Source organism: Benincasa hispida, chromosome 9 (genome assembly GCF_027475165.1).
Source record: "Benincasa hispida cultivar pf3 chromosome 9, pf3_genome.v1.1, whole genome shotgun sequence".
Classification (NCBI taxonomy): Eukaryota; Viridiplantae; Streptophyta; class Magnoliopsida; order Cucurbitales; family Cucurbitaceae; genus Benincasa; species Benincasa hispida.
Window position 1 is genome coordinate 14,230,064 of NC_143486.1, and position 21,221 is coordinate 14,251,284.

At 35.5% G+C, this 21,221-nt stretch overlaps 1 non-coding gene and 2 pseudogenes across 1 annotated transcript; 2 read left to right on the top strand and 1 right to left on the bottom strand.

Moving 5' to 3' along the window:
- Nucleotides 1–1,336: 1,336 nt before the first annotated feature.
- Nucleotides 1,337–4,182, bottom strand: LOC120084555 (cytochrome P450 86B1-like; annotated as a pseudogene).
- A 2,210-nt stretch (nt 4,183–6,392) lies between these two features.
- On the top strand, nt 6,393–10,896 carry LOC120086779 (histone H4-like; annotated as a pseudogene).
- A 7,224-nt stretch (nt 10,897–18,120) lies between these two features.
- Nucleotides 18,121–18,226, top strand: LOC120087476 (small nucleolar RNA R71). Its single transcript, XR_005484617.1, has one exon. It is a non-coding gene; the product is annotated as a small nucleolar RNA R71 (small nucleolar RNA).
- The last annotated feature ends 2,995 nt before the right edge of the window (nt 18,227–21,221 follow it).

Below are 21,221 nucleotides of genomic sequence, written 5' to 3' on the forward strand. Positions count from 1 at the left end.
TTGATTTTTTGGTCTATCATGCTCACCCCTAGTTGGAATAGTGGAATGCATTCGAACTGAACGCAACTCCTCTTATTGGATGGAAGCAGGTGGGGTTGGACCATGAATGGAAGGTGTTGGAATTATTTGTGATCCTAAATATTGTTCGCATAGATGGTCAGTATCAAACTGTGGAGTACATCTAGATTGGATGTTGACCAATCCAAGCTTCACTTCTATCCAAGTTACATGGCTCAATATTTTCATCTAGTGAAGACATGGTGAGAATATTATGTGTTGGAATGGTTGCAAACCCAAAACTTGACTGGTTGGAATGGTTTGAATTGTTGGATTGCACTGCTGATACATATTATCTATGTTAACTATATGATTTTCATGAGGTATATCTGATACAAAAAATGACATTCGGGATGCATCATTGCCTTCTAGAAAAAAGCTAAGGCCTTCATCATCAACTATGTCAATTGGGGGAGCTGGAATCAATAGATTGTAACAATATTTGATGTGTATATCAAACATATCTAGATCAATATTTAGTCATTGGTGCAAGATACTCACTCCTTCACTACACATTATATCATTTCAAACCTTCAGACCTTTCATGTGACCTCAGACATAATTTTTTCTGGACTAGTGCCATTCTCCACCAAATCGTACAAAGATGCGAACTACCATCGTTGATATGCAATTAGAAAATTGACAATTAGATTCGAATTACTATTAAAGTAAGTGATTGCCCATCAAGTTATAATAGATCGCCCAACAAATTACAAACGATCACTCATGTTAATGTAAGTGATCCTTTAGTATTATATAAACAATCACTTACATTATGGTGGGTGATATTCTATCTTTATGAAAGCGATCTTGGAAGAAAAATACTATGTAAACACTTACATTCTTTTTCGTTTTTGGTTCTGATGAACGTGGATGCTCTATACCTAAAGAGAAAATGAACTGAATGAAGATGAAAGCGATAGAAAATGAGAATGTTGGACTGAAACTCCGAGAGAACAATGGGTGAAGAAGTTGAGGAGTTCGATTGAAAGTGAATAATTGAGAATGACGTTCCAACAATAACGTTCAATATTGTTGGTAATATTAGTTGAGAATAAATGTTCTGGTGAAATGTTGGTGTTGCATTGAATACATATGTTAAATCGTTAAAGAAATCGTTGAAGGAGGATGAAGGTAGGCAGGTTGAGAAGAGGTTTTAAATTCGGGGATAAATTTGGTATTTCACATGACATAAAAGATCAATGGTAATAAAATTTTTTTAAAGAGATCGATTTTTTTTTGCTTTTTGGGTCATTCTATGATTTTTTTTAGGGCTAAATTAATTTAACTTCATGTATTTCTGAATCTGCCCTCTTCTCGTTTAATCAAATTGACCTTCAACCCGTTCTTCATATAGAAAGTTAGGGCAAGCTTCGGCTCCACCAAATGGTCCGTCACCACCGCCACTAGGTACCGATTGATGATTGAAGTGGTGACATATATCATTTGATAGTACGCAAAATCCTTTTCGAGACAAAGCTGAGGGCCGCCATTGAAGGTGGTGAATCAATACGCCTATTCGCTCATGAATCAACCATCTCTCATCCATCTCTCAGGTTTGAATTCGCGACAATCTTTCCCCCAAATTGCTTCCATTCTTCCCATCGCGTATATTACATACATGATTTTTGTTCCTTTCTTCATAATTGTTCCGTCTAGGAATACATCGTCCTCCACAACCTGAGTCGAACGAATAATTGATTAGATTTCTAAAATTTACTTTCGAAATATTAATGTGAATGAGTAATTATTAGTTACCTCTTTGTGATCTAATCGAACGGATGGAAACAATCTTAAGGCTTCGAAAATGGTGGCTTGCAAATACTCAATTTTCTTGATTTCCTTTGGTTTGAATACTAACGAATTGAATCAAAGCTCTCTGGTCTTGGCCTCTTCTCATTCGCCGATGATTCTGCAAATTTCTGCTAGAATTTTGTCTTTTACATCGAAATTTTGATCGAGCAATCAGAAGAACCAACTCAATGCTATGGAAGATGTATCTCTTCTGGAAAGTATAAAATTGACACAAATATCTATGAGAAACTTGTCAGAGAATGGCCACCCTTGCTCATCTTTTAACCTCATGAATATGGTTATTAGATCGAAACTTTGGTTATCGGCTTGCGGTTGTGCCATCGATAGAGAGTTTTCTCTTTCGTGTTTGAATCACGTTCTCTGCATATTCATCGACGACTTTGATCGATTGCTTTAACTTCTTTTCCATTCATAAATTCAAGTACCGCTTAAAATTAAATTATTTAATTAATATTAATTACAGATTTTTTCTTCCTTTTCGAGAAATTATAGAGTTTTTTTCTTAATATAGTGTCTGAAAAATTATGAGATTATATTAGTGTTTCTTAATGTGTATATATATATATAAAAGAAATCACACATAAAAATTATCAAATTAAACAAATTTGGAAAGTTAAAAATATTTAAATTTTATTTAAATATCAAATATATGAATATGTATTCATATTTTGATGAGATGCTTTTATTAATTTAATATTTGATATTAAATTAATTAATTATTTATTTATTTAAAATTAATTTTATCAAAATTTGAATATACGAAATTCAAATCTAAAAGTAATTTTTGTTAAATTGATTTGATTTTGGTTAAATTAATCTAATTTTGACAAATAAAATAAAATGGAAGAAAGTGAGGTTTCCCACCTTCTTCAATTTTCAACCCCTAATTAAATTTATTTAGTGGAAAATTGTGTGTCAACTCTAGAAGGAATTGATTTGCATGTTGATTTTCTATAAAATTGAAGATTTAATACAAATTAAAACTTCATGCAAATTCTGAAATTGAATGAATTTTTGTGGTTTTTAAAATTTTGCATTTTTTCTTCAGCAAATCCAAAATCTATCCAAATTTCTCTCAATTTGGGTTCCGCCATCTAATGTAAGGCCAAGAAAATAGTGGAGAAATCCTTATAATGGCCTACATCAAGTGTTCAAGAAGAAATTTGCAAGGGATTGAAGTAATTAAGGGATTCTTCAAATGTTGTCCTACTCTAACCCTAAATTATGAAAAATTGAATCATGCATGCTTAATCACTAAAATTGATGTAGTTAGAGTGTTTAGATCCAAATTACTTCCGCATGTTGAATGTTAACTCTAACAATTGGTATCAGAGCATGTTTAAAACACTCAATTTACGTTAATTTTAGCTTGGTGGTTATTTTTCATAAGTTGTATGAAATGGATGCTGATATGGATATATTACCGTCTTGACATTACATTTCTCTTTAATCATGTTGTATTTGGTTCCTTGTTTATAGGTCTTAATGTGGGATTAAGAATCTGTAAATTTGTTAGAATAAATAAAGTTGAAACTTGGTTGTAAATTGAAGAAAGATTTGAAGCATGCACAGTAGAAAAACGAGTAGTTGAAGCTACTGCCTCTCAGCATCGCAACGTTGTTCTTCATCCAGCCCAAAACGTGCGCGTGCCAGCCAGCGGTCCAGATGAAATAATTAATGAAACATTACCTTCCACCCATTCCAACTATTGCAATAATGAAACATTGCCTTCCACATCCATATCCCCTCCTAAAAGGTCTTTTAGGAACCTCTTATCATAATCCCTACCCATTACTTCCTCTTCATTTAAAGAAGAGTGAGTATCCCTTCCAATTCCCAACCCAATTTGAGGAGACAAATTATGTTGTATGATAGGTTCAATGTTTTCATTCAAATGAAAATCCCTTTTTTCAGCATAAATAGAATCAAGCCTCTCCCTAATTTCCTTAACTTGATGTGCCATCCTAAAGTTAAATGTAAGTTGGTTAGAGTTGGAGAAGAAGATCTAACCTGTTTTGAATTTTCCTTCTTGTCATCGATTCTTGACAGAGAGCCTCACAAGACAATGCATTGAGCACATCATCTGCATCACAAAGAACATCTTCCAGTTTTTCAAGCTGATCCTTCAAAAAATGACCTTGTTTGGCGCTTGTTCGCATCATGAAGTGCAGCCTGAATTGTAGCAACTTTACTCTCAAGTTCGGTAAGATCATCCTTGAGTCCCCATAGCATTCCAAGTTCTTCAGAAACTAGAGAACCCAGTTTTGTGGAGATCTTCCCAGCAACATTTAAGAGAAATCCTTCGACCATTCTTTCAGTTTCGAGTAAATGGGGAATGGGGTATGGAATATGAATAGGCTACAAAAGATTATTGCTTATGATTGTTACGAAATTGGAAACTAAAGAATATAAAAGAACATAAAAAAATTGATACATAGATATACATAATTCATTAATAGTGTGTTAGCTACGTCCATGGAATAGAGGGAGAATGTTTTATGAATACACACTGAGCGCCTTTAGGGTTAGAGAGTTTATATAGAGTACTACTCTAAATCTAGGGTCATAATCATAAATAATTATAAATGAATAAATATGCAAGACTCATGTACTTGGTTGTTTGAAGCGTCAACAAACAAATTCAAGACATTCCAATAATGATAATTTTCTTAATACCAGCTATCAACACTTATTTATACAACTCCTTGAGCTAATCTATCTTGTTAATAATGTTTTTTATTTACTAGTTGTGCTATTATCATTACAAAATTAGAATACATATATATGGTGCACATAGTAGATTTGAATGCTGACTTCATGTTGAGAGTATATACTTTATCTCAGTTGAGTTATGATCATATTGACAGAAAAAAATAATAATTCAACTAGATAAGTTTATCGGTAATAAAAATATTCAAATACACCACTTTGATAATTGCAGGTGTGATAATCACATAGTAATTGTAGGTGTGATAATCACATAGTAATCACATAACAATCACATAGAAATCAGATAGCAATCACATAGAAATCAGATAGTAATCAAATTTTCATATAGAAATTTTTTGTCATATTTACAAAAAAGTAAAACGTAGGGATATACGCCCAATTTTCAATATATTATTTTATTAAAGTTGTAATTGTCCCGTTTTTTTTAATTGTGGTTTTTTCCCCTTAGATAATTTAGTTTTGTTAATAAATCATAACGTGACGTTATCAGAGATTATTACATATAGTTGACCACTTGCAATTATAAAGAATTCAAAAAAAAAAAAAAAAAAAAAACCTTCCCCAAACATTATAAAATGCAACAATTTTGTAAGTCAATGAAATTAATAAAATAATAACAGGTAAGTGCTAAAACTAGGACGTGTTTGGTATTGAATATGGAACTGGTTTTATTCAAATTCAAGAAATAAAATGGATTGAGGGGAATTTTGCTTTGTAGTCTACCTTCATACATCCAAAACAAATTTAGGGTGTGTTTGTTAATACTTTTTCAACTATTTAATTTAATAAATAAGTCATTTTAGGGAAAAAAAATAGAAATGTGTGACAACTACTTAAGATGAATTTTAAAAGTTATTAATATTTTATTTTATAATCAAAATATTTAAATGAGAATGAATTTTTGAAAAATATTTTTTTTTAAGGCAATCCTATTATAAAGAATAGAGAAAATGTAAAAGATTAGAGATGATCGACACACAGATTTATGTGGTTTACTGACAAGGTGTTAACTCATCCACGGAGCAGAGAAGAGTTTTATTAGAGAGGATGTTACACAATATATAATAATTGCACTTCTAGATTAAAGAGTTTATATAGTACATTTGATCATTCGAAGTGCCATGTACCATATTCAATGCATTCCAACAAACCTAAGTAGGCCTTACTAACTTAAAAATATCCATTTTTTGAGTTTGACAATATATCGTAGTTGTATTAAATCCCATCACAATGTCCAGATAATGGAACATTTATATAAATTTACATAAAATAATTTAAAGTTAAATTATAAATTTAAGATTGTGAACTTATCAAAACGAGAATAACTAAATTAGTATAAATTTATACTAAAGACTTCCATGTTAGAGCTTCCCCACCCTAAAAATTAAAATTAAAATTAATAATTAGCCAACTTTAGTTTTTTTAAGGTCAATTGTTATAATTAAGAATTTTGCAAATGGTTGATTTAGAAAAATCACTACAAGAATTTTTACAAGAATTTTTACCTGTTTCAATATTTTCTTTCCCGACGCATTCATTTTCGTTGACATAGGCGTATTTATTTCGATGAAAATTTAATACGTCGGCCAAAATAGAGTAACGTGTGCATTTTTTTAAAAAATTTATGTTGATGAAAATTAAAACTTTTCCAATAAAAATATGTCTGGGGGAAAAGTCTTTAAAAACCCCCTTCTTCTTTCCCCTCACTTTTCTTTTCCCCCCAAAATTTTCATTTCATTTCTTTTCCTTTCTCTTTCTCTTTTCCCCCTTCTCTAAATCAAGTTTTGAAAATGTCCGACCACGGAAAGGGAGGCAAGGGTTTGGGAAAAGGATGAGCTAAGTGTCATAGAAAGGTCTTGAGAGAAAACGTTCAACTACTACTGGATTACTTGACGTTTTTCCAATGTCAAGTAGAGATATTCGACTATCAAGTATAATGTCATAACTTGATACTGTAAAAATATCAAGAGAAATAATTCTTGACACAATTTCCAGGTTAAGAAGTATAATACACTTGACACTAATGACATGTCAAGTATATTAATTCTTGACACTTATTATTGTGATTACTCTTGACATTTTTTATTTGTCAAATATATTTTTATCTTGACACGAAATAATGGTCAAGTAATCTAATTCTTGACATATTTTCAAAGTCATCTATGTTTTTTTTCCAAATTAAACATTCGAATCTAATTTCCATTTCTCATTTCCTGCATTACATTTGTTCCAATAAGAAATTTCTTCAATTAAAATAAATAGTTGCACATATTTCAGGTCTACATATCAGTCCAATATATACAAGTAACAATTCAGAATACTAAAATAAACAATTTCATTTTTCTATTACTCATGTCTATATGAATGATTCCAAAATTTACAAGACCAATTGTACAGTAGTATATATTCTATCAACCTACCCCAATATATGATAATTCCAAAATTGTAAGGCCAATCTATATGTGCTATGTATTTCAAAAATCAGAAGACTAAAATTCTATCATCCACCACACATTTCTTTGAAGTATATAACCTATAATGGCTGAACAAAACATTTACACAAAAAAAAAAGTTTTGAGCATTCCCATGTAACCACATACACAAAATTTATAGGAAGTCCATCAGATATAACGACCTAAATATTCATCCCATTCCATGCGTACTTCATCCAATTCAAGTTGGGAGTACGAGCTCCTCATATCAGTCTATAAAACATAGAAAGTGAAATATATATATTAATTTACTATTTACACTATCTATTATGTTACAATATATATAAGTAGTTTAAAGACATACTGCATCTGTAATAATATTCTTCTCTTTTGTCACGATTTCTCGCATATATCTCAGAACGTAATACCCACATTTGACAGTTCCCACTTGTAAAAGACACTACAATACAAAGCCAATAATTAATACACATATCATATAGATGTATTAAATAAACATCATTCTATTAATTTTTTCAATGCTCTTATACTTACCTTTACCGTTTTCCAGAATGTGGTTTTTCAAGTCTTTTGCAAAATTTTTTTTAGACTGGAAAATGGTTGTTGCCTTACATTCGTCAAAGAGTATAGTATAATATTCATAATGATCACTAAATAAAATATACAACTAATTAGTATGGAACATGAAGGTTATAGTAAATGACCGTGTTCAAAAGTCATTAATCTACTACAAAGGTTCTGAGCTCTACAAAAATATACTTCGACTCTTTATTTGAATCAACAATGAACAAATGTAGATACCTACAATAATAAATCGAACACACTAACTTACTACTAATTAATAAAGTGATAATATATCATAAACAAATAACATTTACTTACATGATATAAGCCACCATTGATAAAGTTTTCACTTTGTGCATGCTATAAAACTCAATCACATGTTCATTCCTAAATAAGATAGAAGAATATAAGACTTATACAATTCACCTCCAAGATCAGTAGTACACTAATAACAATCACTTCTTCATCCTTTCCCGTATTCTTTGAAACTTTCTCCTAAAACCATCAAGTTATAATTTTATAAGTAACTAATAGTAAATTTACCTCATAATACAATTCACCTTCAAGATCGGTTGTACACTAATAACTTCCATCTCCTTCACCTTCTTCCCTTCCTCATGTGTGGTTGATGTACTAACAACTTCCTTCTCCTATGATATAAATACAACAATACAATTTAAACAAGTTAAAAATTATCATAACTAATAGTTGTAACCTTAATGTATAAATTAAATAAGATAAAACATGAGACTAACTGTGACTTCTTACCCAAAAAAAAATTAACGACGCACCTTACCTAGTAGTGGTTTGATCCAAAACCACCTCAAGATCTCAACTCCAATCTCCAAAGTCAATCACTGAAACAACTGGACAACAACAACTTCAAATCCGGCGAACAACTTCAGATCTGCTGCAAATGGCTTCAGATCTGGCCTGCAGATCCGGCGAAAAACGTGTCTGGCGACTGAGAGGGAGAGGTGGAGATGGGGGTCTGGCGGCTTAGTGGTCTTCGAAGGTATGAAGTTGAAAGTATGAGTCATATAAAGCATAAAAATGAAAAACGATTAAACATGTGATATTCTACCAAAAAATATTCAATTTGTTACGTTTATCAACGAGTCAAAGAAAAACCAATTCAATTGTTAAGAAAGGACCATGTCAGAATGCACATACACTCTAAGTTTATTCTACCAAAAAAATATTCAATTCCTAAAGTTTACCAAAGGGTCAAAAAGAAAGGGGAGAAAAACTCAACTTCTAAGAAAGGACCATATAAAAATCCACAATCCTCAAAGAACCACACCACATTGAAACTCACTTCTGTCAATAAATTCACTTCATTCCCAGCCAAATTAGTTAATTCAAAAATCACTTTCATTTAAATCTACCAAATACAAATACAACTAGACTCAAACAACAAACATTCACAAGATTCTAAATCCTCACACGACTAATTTACCAACTGAAACCAATAACAAAAGGAATTATATCCATCAATAAACTCGATTCGTAGATAGCATTCCTTGTCCCTTCAAGCAACAAATAGCGTCCATTGAACTCAATTTCCAACAAAAGCAATCGATTGAGAAATCATTTCAACTTAAATCCACTTAAAACCAAATAAGCATTCTTGAGATTCAAAATCCTCAAACAGAACCAAATTAGGTGATTGAAACAAAAATTGAAAAATCAGTAAATTAAACTTCTTCCATCAAAACAAAATACAAAAACAAAGAATCATAAATGAAAACGGCTCACAAAACAAGACAAGATTCCCCCAAACCTAAAATTCTTGGTCCCTAGCAAGGGAATGGAAAGAAGTTTCAAATTCGGTGAGAGCATGCATTAGGGTCTCGGGGACATACTTTCCCCCAAATAAGCATTCTTGAGATTCAAAATCCTCAAACAGAACCAAATTAGGTGATTGAAACAAAAACCGAAAAATTAGTAAATTAAACTTCCTCCATCAAAACAAAATACAAAAATAAAGAACCATAAACGAAAACGGCTCACAAAACAAGACAAAATTCCCCCAAACTAAAATTCTTGGTCCCCAGCAAAGGAGTGGAAAGCAGTTTTAAGTCCGTGAGGGCATGCATTAGGGTCTCGGAAGACCACTAAGCCACAAAGAGAGAAAGATGGAGATGGGGGGTCTGGCGACTGGAAGAAGAAGGGAAGGGAAGAGAAAGAAAAATAGAAAAAAAAAATGAAAGAAAAAGGAAAGAAAAAATAAAAGAAAATATTATATTATAGTCCAACTAATCAAGTTAATTCCTTTTTGTTTAAACAAAATACATAAATATCTTCATTTTTCCTCTCAAAATTTTAATCTCTTAGATTGTCTAGTTAATTCAAATCCCTCCACATTTTTTTAAAAAAAAAATTAAACTAAATCAAATCCAAAATTCCAAATATCTTAACCAATATATTTGAACCAATTATCATATCAAATTATCTCAAACTCCAGCTCCAAGAAAATAAAAACTCAAATAATTTAATACAATTAAATTAAAATTACCTGAAGTTTGGGCGTAGAGAGGGAGAGTCGGCGTTTGGTGGGGTGCTACGAAGAGAGGGTTTCGGAGAGGAGAGGAGTCTTTTTTTACTAGGGCATTTAACCATTTTACTTGTTTAAAATAATAATTTATTTGATAATTTTTGTAGGAGGGAAACCAAATCTAGGAATGAAAATGGGGGAGGGAAACAAAAAATAAAGATTAAAAAAATATTATTTTTATATTTTATTTGACACGAAAAATATGTCAAGTAACAACTTCGTATACTTGACGCGAAAAAAGTGTCAAGCAAGACCTTATATTACTTGACAAGAAAAACATGTCAAGTAATGGATCGCGTGAAAATATCCGAAATATTCCGTCAATCTCCACTTTTTTAATCCTTTTACTTGACATTTTTTTTCTAAAAAGTCGTTACTTGACGTTTTTTCATTACTTCACGTTTTTTTAAAAGAAACGTCAAGTAATTAAGTTTTTTTAAAAAAAACGTCAAGTAATTAAAAACTGCAAAGTGTCAAGTAATATAGGTTTTGTAGTACATCACAAAGCCTGCAATTCGCCGTTTGGCTCGTCCTGGTGGTGTGCAGTGAATCAGTGGTTTGATTTGTGAAGAAACCAGAGGCGTTTTGAAGGTCTTCCTTGAGAATGTCATTCGCGATGTTGTTACTTACACTGAGCACGCAAGGAGGAAGACGGTGACTGCCATGGATGTGGTTTATGCCTTGAAAAGGCAAGGAAGGACTTTGTACGGTTTCAAAGGTTAGGTTTTAGATTACTCGTATGGAGGATTGTAGATCTTGACTTTAGATCTGGTTTCTTTCTTAGCGTTCATAATTTTTCTCTCTTTTTTAGGACTTCCTGTAACCTAGCTCTGTTATTCAGAAATTGAAATGTTACTTGGTTGAAGAATTATGACATGAACTTCTTATAGTTCTTTTGGTCAATCTATTTCGTTCTTCTTAGTGTTTCATTGAGATGTTGAAATTAGAATGTGTGACCTAATTCCAAAGCTGCAAACCACTCCAAGTTGATCAATTATTCTAAATTTTATTAACTTTGAACATCTAATATTTGGTGCATTGTGACTGTAATTAGATTCTTAATCTGCATTGAAGCTAAAATCCAAAGATATGAGTTGAACATTTCTGATCAATTTTATTTACGATCTGTACATATTTAGGATCTATAATAATGGTGTCAAAGTCCACCAGAACTGCATAAGCATTTAGAGAATATAGATCAGAACTGCATAAGCACTATTGTAGCTTTGAGATTCTTGTAATTGCTTGTGAAAATCTACTAGACAGGCTAACAAATAAAGAAGATTGGAAGATTCTTTGTGATAGATGGGAGACTCCTGAATGGCAGGTAAATTTTACTTATTGTTTACCGTTCGTTGATTTCGTGATTCGAGCTTAGGAGTGTATTGTATAAAATAATTAGAAAAATAAGTGCAAATGTGAATGATGCGTCAATGCATTTATGATGTGTTAGTGACGTATTGATGCAGTAGTGTTGTGCAATAGGACGCATGACACTCCTCTATAGACATTCAAGTTTCTTGAATCGGATGCAAGTATAAATCCAACTCAGGTTCCTGGTAAGTCCAGGGTCAAAATCAGGGATTCAGATTAAAGCTAATGTAGACCTTGCATTGTAACTATTGTAGAAATATCCTAAATGTATGTAGAAATGAGTTATTTACACTAAGCTGCCGTGTGTGTGCAAGAAGATATAAAGGGTCGAGTAGAGAATGATGGGTCGTGTGAAAATAGAGTTTAATGCAAGTGATATGTGTCGATCTAAGTTAGAGGTACACAAACAAGAATATGATGTGAATGAGATGACTTGTTTATCTCCGTCTGTGCCTTAGACTCTATTCGACACTTCTCAATGCGAATATCATACAACACCTATCTCTAGGATGTATGCATCAAACACAGGATGCAATAAAACACCAGTGCGTAGCTCTAGATGTATAAGTGTTTCTAACTTGATGCTGACTTACTTATTCTCTCGACTAATTTAAGTTAAAGCTGCTTTTACCAATTGATTTAGTTGGCTTAAGTGTTAGAAATGAAACTTTGCATGATGTTATTGATACATCCAACATAAATAAGAAATAAACAGTGGCAAAATATGATAGATCAAATATGTGAATTTATAAAAAAACTGATTATCTTTACAAAACCAATACTTAATCAAATGAGAAGATGAAAGCGATAAGTAAGATGAAATGAAAGGGGTCAAGCTACAGAGTATAATCTCTTGTCCTCTTTGGCTCAATTCTGGTTCGTGTACAACCACTTGTGGTAGAATTGGAAGAAATGTCTCTCTCGAGCTCAGTTTCCTCCACTCCTTGATCGGCTATGGTAGTGGTTCTCTTCTTTCTTGTTCTTCTCGTCACCACAACACAACTCTACGGTCTCAAAATTTCAGAATTATGCAGTGCTAAAAGATCTAAGATTCTAAACTAAGCTCGTTCATCTAGTGGGATTTCTTCTATTTATAAGCATCGGTCTTCTTCAACTTGATGATGGGCAACATTAAATTCCATACCCTGGTCGGTCGCCTAACACTCAGATGCTTTTCAGACGCCGCCCGCTGCAGATGCCCATGCTTACAAGTGGTGATTTGACACTAACAGCTTGAATCAATGAATCTTCTTTGCGTTGAATCCCTCTGACGCATGCCACATGCATTAGACTTTGCTTGCGACACTTTTCTTAATCATGCATTAGACTTTGTTGAGATCCTATAATATCATGCGTTAATGCCATAGTATTTTAGAAATAAACATTCTTTTGCATGAGTTTGATAGTGTTCGCGTAATTCCATGCGTTTTCTCTAAAACTGATGAGATTTTATCATTAAAGACCCTAATTGTTCTAACTTTTGAGCCACAATAACTTGTATTTCTATAAGTTATCACACCCCCAAATTTGAACAATGCTTGTGCTCAAGCATTCCACAAATAATTCTTTGTTATCTCTATTGTCTTTAGTGTACAGGGTTCACCTCTCATCATATTCACTTATAAGCTAGACACTGAAGTTTGGAAAATGTAACGTAAGTTGATTCTTTTCTAAATGGAAGAAATCTTTATTTCAGGTGCATCAAGCTTTTCGTCAACAACTCCTTTCGTTTCTCAAAACATTCTTGTTTTTCTAAACCATCAATTTTTTAGATGCTTTTGAAAATAGGTGTCAGTTAAAAGAAAAAGTATAAATTTTCTGTTACCCATGCACTGTTCCAAGTGTCCCACTTTTGTTTTGGCTTGCCCCTATGGATGTCATGCGAGCATCAACTACGGGTGAGAGCCCTTCACAACTAAACTCATATCTAGCATGCATGCGTTTCAAGATACAACTTCTTTGAACTAGATAGAAGAGTTTTGGAACGCATTGGTCTAGGAGACTTAACTTCGTTTTGGCTTGCCCCCACGGGTGTCATGCGAGCATCCAACTATGGCTAAGTGCCTGTTTCAATTTTTAACTCATGTCAATTTAAGGTTTTCCTTTTAGAGTAATGACATAGGAGTTTGCGTTTAACATCTTTCTATTTTGTTTCCTTTCTTTTTTATGTACTCAATTAATGTGTCTTAACTCGGATTCCCCTCAACCCCAAATTTGGAGATCAGCTAAATCCTCATTGCTAAAAAAGACAGAATTTCGAAAAGGCCTTGAGAGTTTCGGATGAAGTTTTGATTTAAAGCTTGCATGCGTTAGAAAGAAAACATGTAGACTTTTTAGAAAAGTTCAGGCTTTGTAGATTTTCTTAACGCCTACTCTGTACTTATAAATTTCATATTACTAATATCATTGAAGTAAACAACGCACAGGACTAGAAAAATAGCTAAAGAATAAAAAAGTATGCTAAGGACAAACGCAAGGATAAAAAAATGATAGGAATTTCATTCATTTTCATTGGATAACTAATGGAATAAACAAACATAGCAAACAAATACAAAAGATTAATAGAAACAAAGAACAAAGTGACCAACACCCCCAAACTTATTGTGCTAGTGCGTCATCCCTACATTATTCTACAGGGTCTTCATCCATGAAGCGCAGAGGGTTCCTTAGATGAGCAGGTAGCGGTGGCAAGGCAAACATTCCGACCAGGACCTGATTAATATACTGTGTTTGTGTAGACGAACTAGTCTTGCATTCTTCTTGTTTGTTGCTGCAAGTAATCCCTTAGATACCTATTTTGTTGTTGAAGAGTTTCAATGGACGCGACTAGTGGTCTAAGTTGATCATTAATGAAAGTTTTCAACTCGTCAATATCCACGCGTGGTTGTGGCGGTGTTGGCTCTTCAGCTCTTTCAACTGGGTCTTCAATATTTTCTACGTTACTTAACCCTAACCCAGTTGGTTCAAAAATAATTGGAGGCGACACAAAAGTTGGAATCGCCGCTGGTAAGGGCGAAGGAGGGGGACTAGGGATTTCTTAATCTAAATTGGTAGTCTCGTGCTGCGTTGGATCAAGAATCCCTTCTTGCAGGGCCAAAGGTGAGTTTAGGAGAGGGATGTTTAGGTCTGGCCGCGCTTCTTCATCTGTAAACGTATGCTCTACTTCGTAATCTTCATTCTCTGAAGCTTCCTCGCTGTGTTCAATCACCCGGACGCGTCTTCTTTTGGGGGCGCGTTTGGAGGATCGAGGTCTGGCTGTCGCGTCCTTGCGAGGTAGGGCAGGCTGGTGCGGCGAACCGCGAAGCAGACGCCTGATCAACTTGATATCCATCAAACCATCGATTTCTTCCATCCCCTAGAGGGATGCCCTCGTGTTCACACAGCGCACAGATCAGCCAAGGGAAATAAAGTTGTCCTCGTGGTTTGGCTTTAATGGATTTGATCTGGTCCCTTATTATCCTCCCTACGTCTAGAGGAATGCGCTGCATAATGCAGTAAGTGGCTAAGACGCGTTCTCTTGATAATGTTTCATCATGCATTGTAGGCATGATGCTTTTCTTAATCAAATAATACCATAAGTTTGCATCTGGTTTCAGATTCCTGGAAGCTAAGATCTTTACTCCACTTCTTGATGTTTGCCATTTGCTTCTAGGTTTGGCCACCATTGTTAACGCATCTTCTACTTGGCTTGGAGTCGGATGTTCCAAGATGCGGTTTCCCTCTGTGTCTGGGTTACTTGCAATATTGAACGCTTCATTAATTTTTTCGGCTGAGAAGCGCACCAAAACACCATCAACGAACACCGTACTTTTCTTCATATCAAACTCACTGCTATAAAATTGGCAGACAAGGTTGGGCCAAATCCTCGTATGCCCAACACATAGTTGACACCAGCCATTGCATCCACAGTTTCGATTATATATGACAACAATGGATTGCGTTTGGGGAAGAAGCCCTTCTCAGTAAGAATGTCACTAAACTAGCTCTTCCTTCCTTTGGTCTTTTTAGGTAATGCGTCAGTTACCTTGCGTTTGCCCGCCTCGTATGCTTTGGCTTCCCGCGCCAGCTCCCTTGATTCATTTTCCAACTCTTTTTGGAGGGCTGACTTCCTTAGCCCCTGCATCGTGGGTTAGTATTGCTCAAATTCCTTTTCTAACAATATAGACCTTGAGCAGCTCTCATGCGTTGCACCCTCAGGACCAGATGTGAACTGCTCTTCTTCATCCTCCAAAATTAATTTCCTTTTTCTCATCACTCTCTTTTCTTTCAATGACCCTTCTTCCCCGTCAAATTGGCGAGGTTGCGACGCGTCCAGGCCAACTTCCCAGTCTCTCTCTTCTTCTTCTTCTTCCAACTTTGCTTCAAGCATCATCGCATAACGCTCCAGTTCATCGATTTCAAGTGATGTGTCGGTTGGGTCAGGACACATCACTTGTTCCTCTTCTTTTTGGCCCTGGTTCAAACTTGCCAAAATCGCTCCAAAAATTTCTTGCTCGTCTCTTCGAGCATATTTTGCAAGTTCCACGTTATTTCGCTCTGACGCAGAACTATCAGAGCTGGGCTTGGGGGGAGTGATTGGTGGGGTGCCGGATGGGGTATGCAGCGACCCGAGAGATGAAATGATAATGGGTGAACGCGGTGGAAGGGGTTGGCTAGCTCTTGCTTAGGGTAAATGGTGGCCAAGGGTTTGATGGATAATGGGGGAAGTGGATGCACTACGGGCGATGGTGCGGCGTGGAGATGAGCAGGAATAGGGTTATGTGTCGCACCCACCGGTGTAATATTTGGAATGAACGGTGGTGGGGCGGGCTTTGTGTAGGGTTTCTCGCCAGTTGTGGAGGAGGAAGGGCGTTGCTGCCTTAGTTTGGTGGGAGTTTTGGGTTTAGGTTTTGCGGTGGTTTTGGGTTTTTTTGTGGGTTTTAGAGGATTTCAAATTTGTGGTGGTTTCGATGGGCTTCGACCGAGATGGTCCCTGGGATATGGAGGAAGGCCCGCCGTGCAAAGGCTTGGTCGAAAAAAGGGTTTTTAAGGTTCGACGAGGGTTTGGAGAGGGCGACATTGAAGTAGAGGAAGATGAGAAGGAACTTACCAGCAACATGCCTCCGTAGCTCATTGATTTGTTTTGGTTGTCGAATGCTGAAGAAATTGTGGCTAAAGGCTGACCGGTGTAACGGACTTGATCGAAGGGGCGGTTAAGTTCGTGAGCTAGGGTTTTTTTTTCTTCGAAGTCGGGTTGAAGGAGATGAAAGAAGAGAAAATATCGCAAGTTTGCATTTTATAGGTCTGGAGAGAGAGAATGGTGACGTTAGGCGGCGCCTGACATCCTCATTTCTAGGCAATCGAGTGTTTTGTGTTTTCGAGATGCGTCCTTTCGGTTTGGGCCATGCGTTGGCTTAAGTCCAACGCGTCAGTTTTATTCCCATCCTAATCTTCTTCCGGTTGTACCCAATTTTTTTTCAATACAAAAATAAAACTCTTAAATAAGAAAGCAATAACATTCATCAATCAACTTAAAACGTAACGCAAAGACAAGTAAACAATGAGTAAACATAAATGCAGTGATAAAATATATAATGCAAAAGAAATGAAGATAGAAGAAGCGTCCCTGGAATATGTGTCGATGTGAATGCAGGGATGCTTCAATGCAAGCCTCAATTGGCATCGTGTAGTACGAGGGATGACTTCTGTCGTTCTACATCATTTTCAAAGTAAGGCTTCACTCCTTGCCTATTTACTTTGAACGTATTTGTGTCATCCTCCCGCATCGACTCTACTGCTCTGTTGGTATTCTCTGGGTTTTCGTGTTGCTGGGCAAGACTTCAGGCTGTCGATTCTTCAACTCACTCGCAATCTGCCTCACCTATATCTCTAGAGTTCTAATGGAAGACGCCTGGCTTTTTAGCAATGCGTCGTTTTGGGCGATATACTCCTTTAAGAGGTTTTCAAGCGGAGATGTTGAACTCGACACATGAACTTATCTATTAAAGGGTTGTTGGTGCGGCTACTGCGTTGGCTAGAATCCAGACGACGATCCTTGCCTCTGCTGCTGGTTTACCCCTGAGTGGTGTGGCTTCTGTTGATTACCTACCCAAGAGAAATTTGGATGGTTTCTCCATCTAGGATTATATGTGTTTAGAATGGGTTATTTTTAATAAAGCATACCGATTGCGAATTTTGTGGTCAATCAGAGTAGGCATGGAGATCTCCACAACCACATAGCTAACCATGGGCTGTATGAATATTTCTACCTGATTTACCTTTTGCGGGTTTGATGCATTCCTCAGTGACATATTCTGCAAAAGGTTTGTCATAGTAGCCACTTGTGCAGAGAGCGTGGCTATTGCGTTAGAGTCAATAGAATTCACATTCTGAGATCGCCTCTTCTTTTCTGCTCTTGCGTCATAAGTGTCATCCACCCATTCCATATTATGCTTGGCTATGCGGTCCAGTATTTCCTTAGCTTCAATATAATATTTGTCCATGATACCGCCAGCTGCTGCTGCTGCGTCGGCTGCCATTTGAGACATTCTGTTTAATCCACCATAGAAAGTCTCCATCTGGATGGTTAACGGTAATCCATGATTGGGGCAATTCTTGATTAATCCTTTAAAATGCTCCCATGAGGCACTCAAGGTTTCAGCTTCTTCCTACTTGAAGTTCATGATCTCTCTCTGCCTCCTTATGTTTGTGGTGGCTGGGAAGTATTTCTGCATGAATTTCTCCACCAACTTTTCCCAGGTCGTGATCTCTCCAGGCTCCAAAGAACTTACCCATTGCTTTGCGTTGTCACGCAGACAATATGGGAATAAAGATAGCCTGATTGCTTCGGGAGTGATTCCAGGAATCACAAACGAGTTGCATGTCTCCAGGAAACGTTTCATGTGGGTGTGAGGGTCTTCTCCCCGAGCACCCCTAAATTGCCCCGCTGTTTGGAGCATTTGTAACATCACAGATTTCATCTCAAATCTTGTCTTATCTGATGTTGGATAATGATCCCTGGTGAGAAATCATACAACCCAGGAGACGCATACTCCCGCATGGGATGTATACTACTGTTTTCCACTATGATAGGATTTTGTGCAGCGTGGGCTAGCTATTGAGCTAAGTTTTGATTCGCTTGTTATTCCGCCATTTGTTGGTGCCTGGTTTGTTGTCTGAGCAGTTATTGCCTTAACCTACGGCGACGATTAGATCGATTTCTTCGTCGGAAGGTCCTTTCAACTTTGGGGTCGTATACAAGTTCAGGGGTGCTTTCCCTGCTCATAAACGTTTACAAGCTTCAGTTTAGCTCGTAATACTCCCTCAACTGAAGTTTTCCTACAAAAGATACAAGCAAAATTTCTAGTTAGTTTTGTTGCTGAATCCTCGGCAACGACGCCAAAAACTTGTTCATCGATTTCGTGATTCGAGCTTAGGAGTGTATTGTATAAAATAATTGGAAAAATAAGTGCAAATGTGAATGATGCGTTGATGCGTAGTGACGTATTGATGCGTTAGTGATGTGCAATAGGACGTGTGATACTTCTCTATAGATGTTCAAGTTTTCCTGAATAAGATCCAAGTATAAATCCAACTCAGGTTCCTGGTAAGTCCAGAGTCGAACTCAGGGATTCAAATTAAAGTTAATGCAGACTTTGTATTGTAATTGTTGTAGAAATATCCTAAGTGTATGTAGAAATGAGTTATTTACACTAAACTGCTGTGTGTATGCAAGAAGATACAAAAAGGTCGAATAGTGAATGATGGGTCATGTGAAAATGGAGTTTAATGCAAGTGATATGTGTCGATCTAAGTTAGAGGTACACAAACAAGAATATGATGCGAATGAGATGACTTGTTTATCTCCGTCTATACGTTAGATTCTATTCGACAATTCTCAATGCGAATATCATACAATACCTATCTCTAAGATGTATCCGTCAAACATAGGATGCAATAAAACACCAGTGCATCTATCTTTAAATGTACTAAGCGTTTCTAACTTGATGCTGTCTTACTTATTCTCTCGAATACTTTAAGCAAAGCTGCTTTTACCAATTGATTTAGTTGGCTTAAGCATTCGAAATGGAATTTTGCATGAAGTTATAGATGCATTCAACATAAACAAGAAATAAATAGTGGCAAAGTATGATAGATCAAATATGTGAATTTATAAAGAAACTGGTTGTCTTTACAAAACCAATACTTAATCAAATGAGAAGATAAAAGCGATAAGTAAAATGAAATAAAAGGATTCAAGCCGCAAAGTACAATCTCTTGTCCTCTTTGGCTCAATTCTGGTTCGTGTACAACCACTTGTGGTAGAATTGGAAGAAATATCTCTCTCGAGTTCAGTTTCCTTTGCTCCTTGATCGACGATGGTGGTGGTTCTCTTCCCTCTTGTTCTTCTCGTCACCACAGCACAGCTCTACGGTCTCAAAATTTCAGAATTATGTAGTGCTAAAAGATCTAAGATTCTAAACTAAGCTCGTTCATCTGGTGGGATTTCTTCTATTTATAGGCGTTGGTCTTCTTCAACTTGATGATGGGTAGCATTAAATTCCATACCCTGGTCGGCCGCCTGACACTCAGATTAAAGACTCTAATTGTTCTAACTTTTGAGCCACAATAACTTGTATTTCTACAAGTTATCATTTACATAAATTGCTTGTATTAATAAATTATAATTTATGTAGGAAAAAATGGCGAATAACATGAAAAGGAGAGAATGTCTCAGTTTCAACCATTATTGTGGGTCGAAATCCTTTCTTCAAGTGCAAAATGAATTGGTATGATATGTTGTAAATTCATTATTTTTTTATTCATTTCTCATTGAATGTAAAGAATAAATTTGTTTATTGAATTACAGACAACCAAGAAGGGTGAAAAAGTAGACCAAGTAGAATTGTTTTACAAAAGTCACTTCTCAGAGAAGAATGAGTGTGTAAGTAAAGCCGCTAAAGAAGCATATGTAAGTTATATTGTATCATAGATGCGTAATTTTATATTAATCCTTATATATAATATATAACCTAAGAAACTATTATAAATATAGTTGGCAATGCAAGAGGAGATTAGAAAGTCATCACAAGATGGGGTTGAACCAAGAACGAAGGAAATTATTTGTGAACGGCTTATGGAAAAACGATCATGCCACACTAAAGGTCTTGGATGGAACCCAAAACCCAATTTAGCTACATCTTCCTCACAAATTGAGAAAGATATTGGGAATAAGTATGAAAAGCTTGAGGCGGAGGTGACAAGTTTAAAAGAGGAAAATACCATGTTGAAGTCAATAGTTTCAAGTTTTCAAGATCAATTGACTGAAATCACAAGACAGTTAGGTGCACAACAAAAGCAAGGAGATGGACCTTCAAATAACTAAGTATGTTATCACAACTTTCAGTTCTTGGTTATTGGAGTTAGAAACTTAATTTGGTTGTTGTGTAGCTATCATATAGTCATGGTAGCCACATCAAATACAAGGGTTGTAGTGGATTTAGGAACTTCATTTGTTTGTTTTATGGCTATCTTGCAGTTATGGTAGCCACTTTAGATATATGTGCTTTAGTGTACTTTTTGCCATTTTGTGGTTTAAATGGCATTTAGGTGGAACTAGGACACGTTTGTAGTTTTGGGGGGAAGGGAGGGGATGTATATGTTGTAATTGTTTTTAGAATATCTAGAAGCCTAAT